The 16630-nt window shown below is 44.8% G+C and overlaps 1 protein-coding gene across 3 annotated transcripts in view; it reads right to left on the reverse strand.

Moving 5' to 3' along the window:
* The window catches only part of OPCML (opioid binding protein/cell adhesion molecule like), a 1279663-nt gene that overhangs the window by 685049 nt on the left and 577984 nt on the right, over positions 1 to 16630 (reverse strand). The window lies entirely within an intron of this gene.

The following is a 16630-nucleotide window of genomic DNA, read 5'->3' on the forward strand; positions in this document are numbered from 1 at the left end:
AGTGTCACCATCCTATCTATTCCTTCCTCCCTGCACCCACTCCTTGGATAACATCTTGAAAGATTACAGCTCTGAGGCAGACAAGGAGGGGAAATAGAGAAGGGATTAGAGAGAAAATAGATTCGTGAGAAGATAGATAACAGAGTTGTTGGGGCTCTGTTAATTAAAAAGCAGCAATTTGTCTGGATTTCGAATGTGAAGAATCCCCTGGGAGATGTTAGCCTGGCTTCCTCTGAGAACCAGACCTGCTCTGTTTCCGTGTTGCATCATGAACAGCAGGGGGCTGCAAGGGCCTCCTGCCCTACGTGGCCCTATCTCAGAGGCCTGGGCACCCTTGGGGGACCAAGGCCACAGGAGCAGCCCCTGCCCCATGTCCAGCTGGTCATATGAGTCTTGAGGTCTCAGGTTTCGGAAGGAGGTGAAAACTCATCTCCCCATGAGCAGTTGTCTGCTAACTCAGAAAGAGAGAACGACCACAATTCTAATTCTTCCTGAGAACATCTTCTAGGTCAGGCACTGTGACAGCTGTTTACACAATGAACTTCTTTTAATTCTTTAAACAACACTATGATGGCAAATACACTATTAGCAAATGCTATTATTATTCCTGTTTTATCAGAGAAGAAACTGAGACACAGAGAAACAAATTAACTTGATCAGCTAATAAATGGTGAAATTAAGTTTCTGACCCAGGAAGAGTGAGTCCAGAGCACCTCTTCTACATCACTGTACTAGATTGTCTATCATAAGGATTATTTACAGTGTTGTATAAGATCTCTAAAATTTCACAAAAAAATGCAGCCAAGCACCATACCACTTAAAGTCAGAAGCAACCTACTCTAAATAGAAAGAGGTCACTGGATAAAGAACAACTCTCAGTTTATTACAGGTTAATTGATCTTGTGACTTTTGTGTTGACTTGAGAAGAATTGAAAATCTCCCTTTGTCTGTGGCATTTATTTATTTGGAAAAAAACAAACAAACTATAATTTCTCTTGTGAGCTCATACCTCCCACAAACAGGATACCCCAGAACAAAGAGGTAAGTCCCAAAAGACAATGCAGCCAGTGCTGAGAGGTCCCAGGGGAACACTGCCTTTCCAGACTAGAGCATGCAGCTCAGTCTTCTGGATGACTCTTGGCCCTGGTTCATTGGAGGTGCTTAGAACATGTTTCTAAGGATGCCCAGCACGTACAATGTACGAGCTGACCCAATGGCAGGTAAACTAGAGCTGCCAATATGTTTGAAAGTCTAGAGGTACTTCCTTAATGGAAACTCAGTAACAGATGAACTTTGCTCATTGACCCAAGATTCATAGCTTCATGGTGCATTGCTGTTTATATAAAATATTGAAAAGTGGCTAAGTGGCCTCCTTGAGTCCTGGCACCAGGGATGTAATAACAGAGAGAAATCTCTGCCCTTGGGGAGCTTACAGTCTAGTGGTTTGCCCTTGAATGTTGAGCTTCCTGAAATATAAAATTGGGCTCTCTGTGATTTCCAAATTTCCAAGATTATATCAATTATCTAGAGCAAGGTGCAGCTATACAATGTGGAGCTCATTCCCAGGCTAGGCTAGCCCACACCCATAACTTGTACAGAACTTCTTTGGACTGATAATGGCTTCAAGAAGTCTGGAAGCCAATCTCCTGATGACTTTAGTAGTCCCAGCGGTCCCAAGAGCATTATCATGGGGACCTTGAGTAAGTCGTGCCCCATCACGGGCAGGCTGGGGAATGGAATGATGCTGAACCTGGAGTCAGAAGACAGGCCTGGCATACCCCACACCAACGGTGTGTCCTTCAGCAAGCGGCTTAACTCTTCAGCACTTTACCTGTAAAATGAGGGAGAACCATGCCCACAGCACCTATTTTGAAGGGTTAGATAAAGCTCAAAGCAAAAACAAACAAGACAGAAAAGGACTGTGGATGTGCAAGTGCGTGGGATGTGAGGTATTGCTATCAGTAAGATGATGCATGGGAGCTACGGTAAATACAGAGCCTGATCTACTGCTCCTGCCTTGATGACGTGCAGGGGAAAGTCCGCCAAGGTTTGGATTCATTCCTGACCTTTATTTTCCATCTCCTTTCTAGTCAGTTTCTGGTTAGGGCAGTCTACACGGGATGTTTTCTCAGAAGGAAAGCAAAGTCTATTTCATAGCATATATGTGTCTTCTCCCAGTGAGTCCATCAAACAGAACTCTAAGTGGCTGCTGTGAAGATATTCTGCAGATGTCATTAAGATCCCACGTCAGCTGACTTTAAATTAATGGAAAGGGAGATGGCTGGTCCTGGGTGGGCCTGACTTGACCTGTTGGAAGGCTTTAAAAGTGGGTTAATCCTTCCCTGAGGGAGACTCCAATTAACTTTTTGGCCAGCAACCGCTCTCCCTTCTCCCTGATCTTCCCTTCTGACAGCTGCCAGTGGACAAGAAGCTTTGGCTCATAACTGTGGGAGCTCCAGCCTGCTCGGGACTTTTCCTTCCTGATTTCCTATGCTGAGAACTTTGGACTTGCGTAGCCAGCCTGGGCAATTGGGTAAGCCATTCCCTGCAATAAATCTATACTCTGTAATTTATCCTACTGGTTCTGCTTCTCTGGTTGGACCCTCATTGACACCCTATCCTATTCTACTCATCCAGTGGTTTATCTATAATCATCATGCAACTTCCACCCATGGGGTGTTCTCATATTTAAAGAAAAATTGTCATCAGTCTCCAGGTGAACGGGGGAAACACAACCCTCTAGCCCATCACATATTGGAGGAAGGGGTGGAGGAATCAGCCCACCGTTAACGTAGGAATTAAGAAAGCATCTCGGTGAAGCGCCTGTTGGCTTGCTTTGGGCTCCTCGTTTCCGTGCACCCCTCCCCGCTCTCAGAGCACACCCTGGCTCATAGAGCCCTGAGGTCGTACTCTCTCCTTAGAGTTGCACTGGCGATTAGGTGGTCCATCAGTTTTTGTCTTTGTTTTTGTTTTTTTCCAGGGCACTTTTTCCTGGACAATCAAGATAGATGGCCAGCTCAGGTAAGTTTGTGCAACAATCCCAGGGAAAGAAACACTAAATCAATCTATTGGGGAAATATTACTGCTCTCGTTAGCAGGCTTAATTATTCACATCAGCCTCTGGTTCTTTCCACGACATTAATTCCATTTTTAACTTCAGAGCAATTGCTCTTCTCAAACTTGTGAGACACCAAGCAGGTGTTCTCAGTTCCCAGAACGTTAAAATATTTTGTGTACAGTCAAAAGAGATCGGTCTCAGAACCAAACTTTCCTCCTCCTCCTGTAACACACACACTCACACGTACAGCACACAGTGCTTATTTCCTCTGAATATTCAAACCAAAGCTCCCAACTTCTCCCACGTACGCTTAGACTTACACTCCCTTATTTCCCCATTCAAAATAAGAACCTTGGAGGCAAGCCCCCATTTATGAACTCTATGTGTCAAGAATTTTTCTAGATTTTTAAAATATGACAGCTGGCTCCTAACATCCATGATGTAACACTAATATTATCCGAATTTCCCAATAAGGGACCTGAGATGTAGATGATTAGCATCTTGCCAGAAGTCACCTAGCTAGTCACCTAGGGGGAGTGGGAGGGTTTGCTCCCGGCAGTCCAGCTCTGGAGCCCTTCCTCTCTTAATCTTTATAGCAATTTGCTGCTTTCCATATTGGATACTAAAAAGTAGGTTTCTCCTCTGTACACTTACCTGAAAGGTTTTCCCAGGTTTAAAACAAAAATCTCTGCTGCCTTCTTTACCTCCCTGCCCCTTCTGTGTCCTCTCTCACAGCTTTCTAGTCAGCATGGGGCTATCTTTACAGACATTTCTGGGAAAAGCCACCAGATTTATGTGGGACAAGACAGACCTTCTTGAGTTTTCATGTATAAGCCTCCCCTACAATCGTGACAGGAAAACTCAAGATTTCTCGTTATGCAAATAGAGGTCCTCCAGCATCCTCATACCAACATTCGACACTGGACACAGCACACAATTTCAGATTCTCCGCAAAGACTGTGCAGGATTCGTCTCTCCGCCCACTTGAGAGTTCTCCAGATGGCTGGTGCTGCCACAGGCACTCTGGCGTCAGAAGCAAATACACCCCGAGCTGCTTTTTGTCAGGTACCTGTCTTTCCCCAGAGCTCTGCCTCACCTTAGAAAGTCAGCAGGGAGGGAAAAACTCCCCAGGGCTTCGCCCAAGCAAAGCTTCATTAGAATTCCTGGGGATTTCAAATCTGGCTAAACCATCCAGTTCCTACCCTCAGGGGACATCACAGAGAGAGCTGGAGGTTTTTGTACCAAGGCTGTTTTTCCCCTTTGTGTAAAATAACATCAAAAACTCTGGGCTGATGACTAGGATATTAATCGAACATGCTATTCCCCAGTGAACTAAGGTTTTTGGAAAGTTGAAGAACAACAGGTAGGAAAATAATGAGTTTCAAATGCCTGAAAGAGCTCTCCAACTGAAATTAATCAAGTAAGTAAATAAATAAAGTGGGACTGGCCAGCATTAATTACAGCCAAACCACTTGGGGTCATGCATGCTTTCATTCAACAAATGTTTTAATATTTTGTTTTTGTTTTTGTTTTAAGCCTGAACCTCCCATGAGCCGGTCACTCTGTGGGGCACAGTGTTTGATGAATAAGACCCAAAAGGCCTCTGTCCTCATACAACTTACACTTCCATAGGACACTGGGAAGCATACCTCGATGCTGTCTACAAGAGGTGAGACCTCAGAATACAGGAGGGGTTGAGTGCACATCTGTCCTTTTTACTTGCACAATATTTCTTTTGTTAACTGCACCCAGAAATTTCCTTACATTAATTAACCTCCACATCGATTTCAACACCTACATCCATGTTTGTAATTCTGGAGACAGCTCTGGGGGCATGGCATGACATGTGGCCCAGACCAGCCATGACATGGCCACATGCCTCTGGGATGCAGATGGCCTGTGTCATGCAATTAGAGTGACCTGGACCACTGGGTTTTCAAAACTGGCTGGAAGAATGCCATGTGCTGCTAGAGCCCACCACCTGGAGAAAGCCCACCTGCAAGCAAAGGCAACAGTCCAGCAGTAGAGACAGTGTCCAAATCCTACTGAGCCACTTGAGTCTCTGAATACAGATCTACCTGAAATCAGATCTACCTCTGGATTTGTGAGGCACACAAATCAAACCTCCCTCACTTTTTTCCCCTAATCTGGTTTGAGGTGGGTTCTATCTCTTGCAGCTAAAACAGGTCATGAGTAAATCCAGTGAAAAATGTCATTTGTTTTCAGCTTGTCTTTTGAAGATATGTGGGAGATACTCTGGTCTATGGTCAGACACATTTGGGTTGGTTCCCTGCTCTATCATAATGACATCAGCACTTTCTATATAAGTTTATTGAAAGATTAAATGAGATAATATATGCAAAATGATTGGCATGGCTCACAGGGCCTGGTATAGGGGAAACGCTCGATAAATGGTCATCATTATGAATATGAGATTAATGATGATCATAATCATCATCATAAACAACAGAAACCTATTTTTCTGGGCTGCATGCCTTCCCTTCCAGCAATGACCCTGACTCACTGCTCCCCTTCACAACAAAACTCTTTTTCAAGAAATCTCATGTACTCTGTTTTGTACTTTTCACTTCCTATTCCGTCATTTCCATCCACTCCAATCAAGCTTTTGTTCCCATTCTGCTATTGAAATTGCTATTGTCAAGGTCACCCATGAATTCCAAATTGCCAAAAACAATGATTAAATTTTCTCTCCTTTTAAGCAGCCTTTCACTAGCATTTATCACAGTGTCCCTGTTCTTTCTCTTGAAGAACTGTCAACCCATGGCTCCTGGAAAATTGCACACTTGGCTTACTTCTACCTCCCTCTCTACCTTTTCAACCTTTTTTTTTTTTTGAGGCAGTACCAGGGATTGAACCCAGGACCTCGTGCATGGGAAGCAGGTGTTCAACCACTGAGCAACACATGCTCCCCTTCTAAGTCATTTTGCTGGGGTTTCCTTCTCCTACTAAGCACTCTCATTCCTAGGTGTCAACGGCTCCAGTTTGCGATCAGGAAAATCCCTTAGACAAGGAGGACTGAGGCTCTGAGATGTGTACCAGAGTCCCAAGCCCTCCCTTGAGGACCTCGTTCCTAGGCCTGGCCACCCATGACACCTTCCCTTGGGTTTCTGATAGGGGTCTGAAATAAACATGAACACAACCGACCTGATCGTTTCACCATCCTTCTCCTTCTGGTGGAAACTCTTTCCTGGTCAACAGATCACCATTCCTCTTCTCTCAGACCAAAACCATACACGCCATCTTCGACTCCTTCCATGTCCTCATAGACATAGCCAATCCATCAGCAGGGACTCTAGGCTGTGATTCAAGTTTACTCTGAATCTGATTTCATCTCGCTCCCTGTGCCTGCTCCTCCCTAGCCTGAGCACGTGAGCACTGCAGTCCTCCTGGTCTCATGCCCCTTGGCATGCTGACAGGTCAAATGGCACATCTGCCTCCTCAGAGCCTCAGGGGCTTCCCATCACACCTGTGATGAGACCCTCTATGGGGCCTGACACTTGCACACTCTTGATGCCATTTGTATACTCCATCTATACCATGCCCCTTACTCGCTGTGCTCCAAGAGTTATCTGTACCTCCTGGCCTGCTCCTGCCTCACAGCCAGGTCTGATCATGCTTGCCTCTCATTGTTTAGTGTTTTACTAAAAGTCACCTCCCGGGAGAGCCCTTGCTTGTCCACACCACCCAAAGTAGTTTTCTCCCCACGCTCATCCACTCTCGATTCTGTCCTTTGTTTTCTTTCCTAAGATTACATATTTGTGGCGGCGGACTTGGCCCAGTGGTTAGGGCATCCATCTACCACATGGGAGGTCCACAGTTCAAACCCCGGGTCTCCTTGACCCGTGTGGAGCTGGCCCATGCGCACTGCTGATGTGCGCAAGGAGTGCCGTGCCACGCAGGAGTGTCCCCCACGTAGGGGGTTCCACGAGCAAGGAGTGCACCCCATAAGGAGAGCCACCCAGCGCGAAAGAAAGTGCAGCCTGCCCAGGAATGGTGCCGCACACATGGAGAGCTGACACAGCAAAATGATTCAACAAAAAGAGACAGATTCCCGTGCCGCTGACAACAACAGAAGCGGACAAAGAAGACGCAGCAAATAGACACAGAGAACAGACAACCAGGGTGGGGGGAGGGGGGAAGGGGAGAGAAATAAATACATAAATAAATCTTTAAAAAAAAAGATTACATATGTGTTAGTTTACCTAATTTTTGCCTGCCAGGTTGAGCAATTATCACATAAGCATAGATGAAAGACCTACGGTGATTGAAAGGCAACTGGCAAGCGTTATCAGATCTATCAGTGAGTACCAGGGGAACTTGGGAGTCTTCTCCACACTCACAGCAGCTTGGAGAGCCTAACTGTAGCCTTTCACTCTACACTGGAGCCCTGGAGGTGGGGAACATACTTTCCAGAGTTGAGAGATTTACCTTCTAGAGAAGCTGAGTCTCTGTTGTACAAAAAATAAGAATAAAATTATCTTTTCATTGAAAATACCCCTTCTATAACCCAATTATCATGAATTAGGAAACAAAAAAGGTTGGCAAGTAAAGGGGGCAGAAAATAAGTTACAAATAACTTTATTCTATTGTGGCACCTCCTGAGAAGTCATGAGTGATGAACACGTGATGGCCCTAATGGGAAAAATGAGAAGGCCGGTCAGAAGGAACATGAGTGCTAGATGATTAGCTGCATGAACATCTAAATCAATACCTGTTTAGACACTGGGGGATTGGAAATCAATAGGTTAAGCCAGATCAATGGTTAACCTCTCCCTAGATTCAGTAAGTCTCTAATAGTAGAGAGAATGTCTCGTCTGTGAAAGTAGAAATAAACTAAGCATAAAGAATACATTTACTGTGAAAGTAACTAGTTAATTCAGGTATCCACCAAATACTAAAGGTCTGGGGGAAATGCCTGCTCTTACACTTGGGCAACATTCCTTTAAACTCAGTTTAACTGGACTTTGTCCTACATCTAAAATGTTATTGCCTGATTAAGTTAACCTGATTCTGATCACACCTAATCTCTGTCAAGCCCTCAAGCATGTGCAGTATTCAGATGATTTTATATCAATTTTTAATTGTTATATATGGCTTAGTAAGTATGAAATCTCATTCAAGGACATTGTTTTCTTCTTAAAACAGATTGTCAATTCCTCAAGAGGAGAGACATTAGGTCCCTCGCTCTTTTACCCTGTATTCTTAATTGTACTTGACTAGGATTCTGTACTGTGTTTGCACGCAACCAGAATAGTGAATTACTAGGCTTCATAGCCTAAAAGAAAGTCTCTTATATAAAACAGATGGGCAGAGAAGGGAGGGGAGATCATAGGCTGGCAAAGGGCTTAATTCAGAATTGTTCAATACCAAGGGCTACAGAAAGTTGATGCCAACAGGCTTCATCTCTCAGAGGAGCTGTTCTTTGACTGCTTCTCTAGTTCCACCCTCCACCTTTCCCTTTCCTGCTCTGGGTCCTTGGAGACTGACCTCTACAGAGACCAATGCTCCCTTGCCTTAGCTCCAGCAGGAACTGGGAGGCAGGAGCAGACAGGGCAGAGGAACAATATCCCTGTGCCCTTTGGGCAGCCCCTCTCTCACAGTCATGGCCCTCCCCACCACCGTGATCTGTCACACCTCCTTTTGTCCTGGCTGCTTAGGGAAGGCATTTCCTTCCCTGGGTACTACAGCATCGCATGACCTTGCCCACACCCTTGTAATAAGTCTCTTCATCACACATTCTTTAATTATATCCATGGGATTTCCTACCTGTACCCTGACTGATGCATCTCTCAAAACTTAAGTTCCCTGTGTGCAAAATTCACGTGGCCCAGTTGTTCATGTGTATTCATGTGGCCCAGTGGTTAGGGCGTCTGTCTACCACATGGGAGGTCCCGGGTTCAAACCCCGGGCCTCCTTGACCCATGTGCAACTGGCCCACGCACAGTGCTGATGCTCGCAAGGAGTGCCATGCCACGCAGAGGTGTCCCTCGCATAGGGGAGGCCCACGCGCAAGGAGTGCGCCCCGTAAGGAGAGCCGCCCAGCGCAAGAGAAAGTGCAGTCTGCCCAGGAATGGCGCCGCCCACACGGAGAGCTGACACAACAAGATGACGCAATGAAAAGAAACAGAGATTCCCGTGCCGCTGACAACAACAGAAGTGGACAAAGACGACGCAGCGAATAGACTGAGAGAACAGACAACCAGGGGGAAGGGGAGAGAAATAAATAAATAAATCTTTTTTAAAAAATGTGTTGAACTCTGCAATATGCAGGGCAATGTTCTAGATGGGTGTTAGTAACACAATGCAAAATTAATAAACACCTTAGCTTTTCTAACACTATCTATTTCCTTTACAGCACATCATAATACACTTTATGTTTACTGGTTTATTATTCATCTTCCGCACTAGATTGTGAAGAAGTGTTGTATGTTTACTTGCCTGTTTTCCTCAACATATACCCAGAACCTGGTCTAGTACTTTCCTACAATTTATTTGTTTCTGAATGCTCTCAGGAATTTTAAACTGAGTAGTAATTCCAGGTAAATAATGAACTATGATATGCACAATAAATGTTTAAAAGTAATGCGATTAAATGACGGGGGAGGGCTTAACTTTGACTTAGTTGGGTAGAGTGGAAGCATAAGGAATGGGATCGTAGAGAAAAGGTGCCATGTGTCATGAGATTGAAAGGATCAGTAAGAAATTTCCCAGAAAGGAGGACCTAAAGAGGAATATTCCAGATAGAAGAAAAAGCTTGAACAAAGAGCTTCAGAGATTTAGTACATCATGATGTGTTTGAGAAGGTAAGCATCCTGATATATACTGAAATGGGGATTACTAGGAAGAGCAAAAGGAAATGAGGTGGGGAAGGTAAGTTGCATTGAGAATGGAATACACTGCTCAATCAGGAAGAGAGTCTCTGCTTGTCTCAAATCCTATCTTATGATAAAATTCCTAGGGCATTCCTGTTTCAGTAGAATTAAGCTTGTTACATCCTCCCCATGGCAATATCTGGAAGGGCTCATCTCTCTCAGAGAGCACTGGCATTATCAAGTAGTATATAGTATCTAGTAGTAGTATCTAGAAATATATATTACTAGGAGATGACACTCCAACCAACATCAACCCAAGTTTGTGGTTCTTTGCTGCCTATGGATAAGGGACAGCAGAATTTTAATTTATATTTTTTGCCCAAGTTTGTTTCATCTGCTGAGAGTCTTCCTATATAATAGACTGTATATTTTTAAGATAAATATGAAAATAGAAAGGCAAGGTGTCTTTAATTTTATGCACTTCAGGAAACAAAAGAAGTCTGGCATTTAAAGATACTCACTGACCGCTTCCCAAACTGGTTGCAGGGAGAGCTCCAGGGGAAAGTTCCTGTAAGCTTTAGGCCTACGATAATTTTTCAAGGACCCTTATATTCTGTCATGAATCTAACCAAATTTCCCTCCAGAACTACCTGTGTAGTTCCAGTGCCCTAACTTACTTGTGGGAACTGTTGATTCTATGTTACATCATTCAGAGGTTATTGAAGTATTAGCACAGGTCATTATGGCAGAGGAATAGAATCGTATTGCCACCCTAATCCCTCTCATTTTACAAATAAAATACAAGGAAGACACCTAAAACATGTCTGGGTCTAGGGCCTTGGTACCCAAAGGATCTGATGATTCTTTGATCCAGGGATCCCTAAGAGACTCATCCAGGGTTCCTGTGAGGTCAGAACTATTGTCATAGTAACGTTAAGACATCATTGACCTTTTTCATTGTGTTGGCTTTCGCAGCGATGATGCAAAACCAACTGGAGGTGCTGCAGGTTGAATTACATACCCAACAAACACAAGTTCTTAATCTTAATCCTTGTCCCTGTTGGGTTTGAATCCATGAGAATTAGGGCCTCGCAATGGTGTCATTTTAGTTATGGGTGGGTCTTAATCCAGACTACTGGAGACCTATAAAGAGAATCCAGAAGAGCTAGGAGAGGCTGTTGTCATGTGATAACAGAGACACAAGGCAAGGAGCCCATGGACCGTGCCGGCAGCCAGCCCAGAAGGTGCTCTGTTTGGGGAGAAATCACACCTTGACGATATCTTGATTTGGGAGTTCTCTTAGCTTCTAAACTATGAGCCAATAAATTCTTGTTTTTTAAGCCAAACCAACGTGTGTGGTATTTGTGAAAGCAGTTCAGGCAAACTAAGACAGTGGGGAAACTGTAAACATCTAACACGAATCAAGGCAGGGATATCAAACTGCTCTGGGAGTCATTTTACTCTCGCCACCACACACATGCAGTAAAGCCTCAAGTGATCTGGATGAAACAACTTTTAATTTAATAAACCTCAACCCTTGAGGATAAGTACTTTTAACATTCTGTGCAATGAAACGAGGTTCTCACAAAGCACTTTTGCTGCTTACTGAGGTGCTATGGCTGTGTCAAAGAAAAGCACTTGGGTGTTTGCTTGAGTTATAAGTTGAACTAGCCATTATTTCATGGAGCACTATTTTTAATGGAAGGAATGACAGACAATTTGTGTTTTTTTTAGACTTGGATACTTGGCAGTCATTTTCACAAAAATGAATGAAGGGAGCCAGTCACTTCAAGGAAAATAACTGACACTATCTGTTGCCAATGATGAAATATGAACTGACATACAAAAATTAGAATCTTGAAAAACTTTTATCAGTCACCATTATCTTTATAGCTTCCAAAGCGCAGACTTTTCTGAGAGATCTGTGATGACATTAATATAATTTTTTATATTGTATAATGAGATCCATCAGCCTTTGGAAAATCAACATAACTCAGTGGTCCAATATTTTTCAAATGATCAACATCACAAAATATGATAAAAAAATTAATTCAAAGTACACAATAGATAATGGATTTTACGTAGCGATACAAAAAATCCATTGATAAGATCTCAGATTCCATACTGCAGCTGCTCTAAAAATTACCACTAGCCAAATTTTAATGTAGTACCAAAGAATAATATCCATAATTATCTGGAAAGACCATTAAAATACCCTTCCCTTTTCAGTTATGAATCTAGATGAGGCCAGATTTTCTTCAGATATATTTCTACTAAAACAACATATTACAACAGATTGAAGGTAGAAGCAGACATGAGGATCCAATTCCCTTATGGCAGGTGTAAAAGATATCTGCAAAATCATGAAACAATACCATTCCTCTCACTATTTTTGTTTGTAATTACTTGGGGGAAATACAGTTTTTTTAAAATAAAAACATGTTATTTATGGTAACTTGTATGCATATATTTGCTATTTTTAAATGAGTTAATAAACATTTAAAATTTTCTATTTTAAATTCTAATACAATATGTATATATATGTGTTTGTGTATGTGTTTTATATGGAATATGGGATCCTCGATAATTTTTAAGAGGTCTTGAGACCAAAGGGGTCTTGAGACCAAAAGTTTGAGAATATTTAATCAACCGAATTGTGCATCAGATATATTCTACAGTTGAATTTTACTTTCACCACCTATTGTGTAGGAGTTCGCACTTTCCCCCATGTATGGGGTCTCATCAGCTAAAAGGTTACTAAGTCTTTCTTGTAGCTACGAAGGCTGAGTGAAGTGCTATCTAGAACCCCGCAGGACACCACTGCGGTAGGGAATGCCGTGCTTCGTCGGCTGTCAGGCATAGCCAGCTCTTTAGTGGGTAGAGGAGTTATGAGAGCTAAAGGAAGCTGTATCTTTGGTCAGGGACTTGGCTGTACAATTTCTCCTATTTTGTGTTGGGTAACAAACTAGAATAATCTTGCAGAGCCTTTCCTGTCCAGAACATACAATCATATAAAAAATAAACCATAGGGCATATGCCATCACCAGACACTAAAACTGAGATTTTGGGAATTTAGGAGATGGCTGCAAGGTTCCTTCTACCAAGATAGACACAGAGGAAGTCAAGAGACATGTTCATAATTCTAGATTTGCCAACAACTATCTGCAAAGCTTTTGTAAAGCTATTTCTCATTCTCATATTAAAGTTTAGTCTCATATTACTAAACTTTAAAAACATTGAAGGGGAATAAAGGATTTTTTTTAGGTCACTTCCAATTTTTACATTCATATTCTCTCATTCTTCTCTCCTTTTTTCTCCTAATCAGGTTTCACAATTTCCAAACTTCCAAGGAGAAAGGACACACACTACTGGCATAAAGCTGTTGGAAGGGAACCACCTTCTTTCTCTGCCATTATCCCTGGGAATTGCACCATTAAGAGTCTGAAAACAAAAGATTCTGGCACTATTGCAAGATTGTTATGCCATAGCTGCATGGAGAATTACAGTTCTCCTCCTTTCTTGGTTTTGTAACTTAGTACCTATCTACATGCAAGTACGTGCTCAGATCCCTGCCCTGTGCCCAGAGTAAAAGTGACAGGTGTGGGGAGAGGAGGTGGCCAGCCAGCCTTAGCGCTGCTGGCTGCTCCATGCAAGGACGCTGTGGTCATTCGACTATGCAACACTGGAGGGGGCGGCCAGGTGAGGGCCAGGACACCCTGCTCGGGGGGAGGGCTCCCCATTCAAGAGCTGAGTGCACCTGCAGGATGCCAAGAAAGTCTTAGGGTATTTTGAAAAGCAATCCTCTTTGGCCCCACGTGGAGGCTGGGAATGCTTCCCACAGCAGTCTGTCACTAACCACCTGTTAACTGAAGTACTGACTGCTTGCAGAGATAATGGCCATCCCAAATTCTCCCTGGAGCCAAGTGTGTGTTAGCCAGAGGGACCCCTGCCTTTTACTTGCTTTTACCAAGCTGGCCTCCCCAACAAGATCGATTTGCCTCCACTTATCTTTTGCTGTGGTTATAGTCTCTTAAAGTGTTTATAAGAGGAGTAGGGGAGAAAAGAGAGGAGGAAGAAATTCTTGCTGGGGGCTGGTCTCTTTGTGTGATTTTTTTACCAGAAAATGGTCTCTGCATGTTCATTTCTTCTCTGCTTAAAATTGCCTAGCAGAGTCTCCAAAAAGCCAGAGAATTGTTTGCAGTGTCGGAAAGGTTCTCGCTCCTTCTCTTCCTTTCCTTCACAATCTGCAAAGTCACAAAGAAGAAAGAATTTCACCGTGGATGTGTTTTGCTCCCTATACCTTGATATGGGGAGGAAAGGGTAGGGATCTGATGGAGCGAGTCCTGGAGACAGAAAGGAAACCTCCCCACAGAACTAAATTGCATTCAACATAATAAACTATCATCTGAAAACGAGTATTCCAATTGAGTTTTGATGTAAACACTAATATTTCCCCCTCTGTGCTTTCTCCTCTCAGGAACTCTCATGTATATTTCACTACGTGTCCTTCTTGCTATTACACTCATACATCAAAGGATCTGAGGACAAGGAACCTGATTTTGAAAACATTATTCTTTTAAAGATTTATCCTCTCATCTTGACCACCTTCTTAGCTGGAGGGAGAAGTTCTCCATAAATTATTTTAATGCAAAAAGGATCATCTCACCTCTTCCTTCAAAAACTTTCACGCAAGTAAAATTAGACAGGACCCATGGTTTCACTTTCTTTTCTTTTTTTCATCCATGCACACTCAGGCACCGCCATAAATGGTGTGGGGAAGAAAAGGCGAGGAAGACGGGGATTGAAAAATCTGAAAATTGCAATGAACTGCTTCATGCAGCCCAGTGGAAGGGAAAACAGGGGATCTTGCCTAGCTGCAAGGAGGGACATGAACAAGCGTTAGAATAAGTCTCCTAGAAAGAGGTGTGAAGGTGCAGAGGGAATCATTTACTCTGGCCTCCGCTGCGTGCCATTGCCAGGGTTCATGTTGTGCTGTTCTCAGTTACGTTTGCAGCGTTAACTCTCTGCCAAGAACCTACACTGAGAACAGGATGGTTAACGCTGCTCACACCAGGACCCTCTCCCCTGACACTTTGCAGACACACTTCTAGACTTTGGACCCTGGCAGCCCATCCGTGGCTCTTCCAGGTTGATTAATCCTGAGTTAGAGGAGGTTCGCGGTTTCCTGCCCTTCAAGCCTCCATCATCTCAAATCTCACAGAGCCTTGCGATCTGGTTGCAGGTGAGGGCCATCCCCACTCTCTCCTAGTGCCTTCTCCTTTAGACTCCGCCTAGCACCAACAATATTTGCGAAGAGGCTTGAGAAGTTTTCCCAGAAAGATCCAACAAAAAGAGGCTCAGATCCTTTCTTTCTGGTAACACATTTTCGTTGCCAGCTGTACTTCAAGGACTTGCACAAAGCCCTTGGCCCAGACTGGCACTCTCTGCCTGGCTCTTGTCTCTGCGCCCCTTCTTTCCCCTTAGATGAGACCTCCTGACCTCCTGCTTAGCACGTCACTAAGACCAAAACTGACCAGGCGGCCTCCAGGGAAACCAGCACACCACCTTCACCGTGAGCTCCCCTTTCATCTCCGTCCAGCTCTTTCCTACCGCAGCAGCCACGCTGTCCCCAGGCCGCTCCCCACCCCTGCGGTTCCGCTGGTGCCCTGTATCACACGCCACCTCGCTCCCAGTGGGGTCTGCCTCGCTCCCACCCGCCCCTGTCACGCAGCCTGGGCCGGGAGGCCTCCCTGGTGCTTCCTGCTCCCAGAGCCCTCCTGGAGCGCGGGCTTCAGAGGCCATCTCACCGCCGTCATCTCCTGCCTGGGCAGATCCGTGGACGCTGAGGCTCAGGCCACCTGCCTGCTTCCTTTTAACCTGAGCGATCACTCACATGTGCTCAGTCCCCAGAGACCCCCCACCCCGTAGGCAGGCCCCTTCCTGTGCTTGTCTGGCGGCTCCTCACTGTCACTGACCCCGGGCAGCTCAGGTACTGACCTATGATGGGGACTCTGTGTCACACAAAGGGAGAGAAAGTAACCAAGTGGTCGGGGCCGCGGAGTCCCTCCTGGAGCTCCTCCAGCACCTGCCGTCTCTCCTGTTACACCCGCAGCCTGGCCGCCCGCAGGGAGACCGCGTGTGCTGTGCTCTCGTGCGCGTTCTCACTGCGCCTTGCTCCGTAGACTGTCCGGTGGGATTCTGCAGGTCTGCAATAGCCCTCACTTCAGAAGGGCTCAAAAGGCGGCTGTGGGCCCATTCCCACGTAAGGTTTCCTTCATCAGCCTCATTCTGCATCTGCAGAGCAGTTTGATCACTAAGATGAGATTGAGCTTCAAAGCAGATCATGGCCTGGAAAACAGTTCCTGGGTGCTTTGGGCAAGGCAGCTGTGCGCCGCGGTGTCAAAATCTCTTTAAAGACCGTTTCTAAAAGTGCCTCGTATTGGCCTACTCAGAGGAGCAGGCTGAGGCAAGGGTCCTTTCCCCGAATGAAAGAAGGGAACTAGGAGCTGAGAGGAGAAAATTGGGGAAATTGGGAGAACAAGCGGCAAGGACCACAGGCTGTCCAGGACCTGAAATTGGAAGCTCGGGGGCTGAAGAAACGATGCTCGCTGGTCCCCATTTGTGGAGATCTGTCTCCACTTGGTGGACAGACTCTGGAACTGCACACCTGCCCCTCCCGGCTGAGGCTGAGGCTGAGGGCAGACGGGATTGCTGCACCAGGGCAGGCGCTTCACATTCC

Source organism: Dasypus novemcinctus, chromosome 27, assembly GCF_030445035.2.
Source record: "Dasypus novemcinctus isolate mDasNov1 chromosome 27, mDasNov1.1.hap2, whole genome shotgun sequence".
NCBI lineage: Eukaryota > Metazoa > Chordata > Mammalia > Cingulata > Dasypodidae > Dasypus > Dasypus novemcinctus.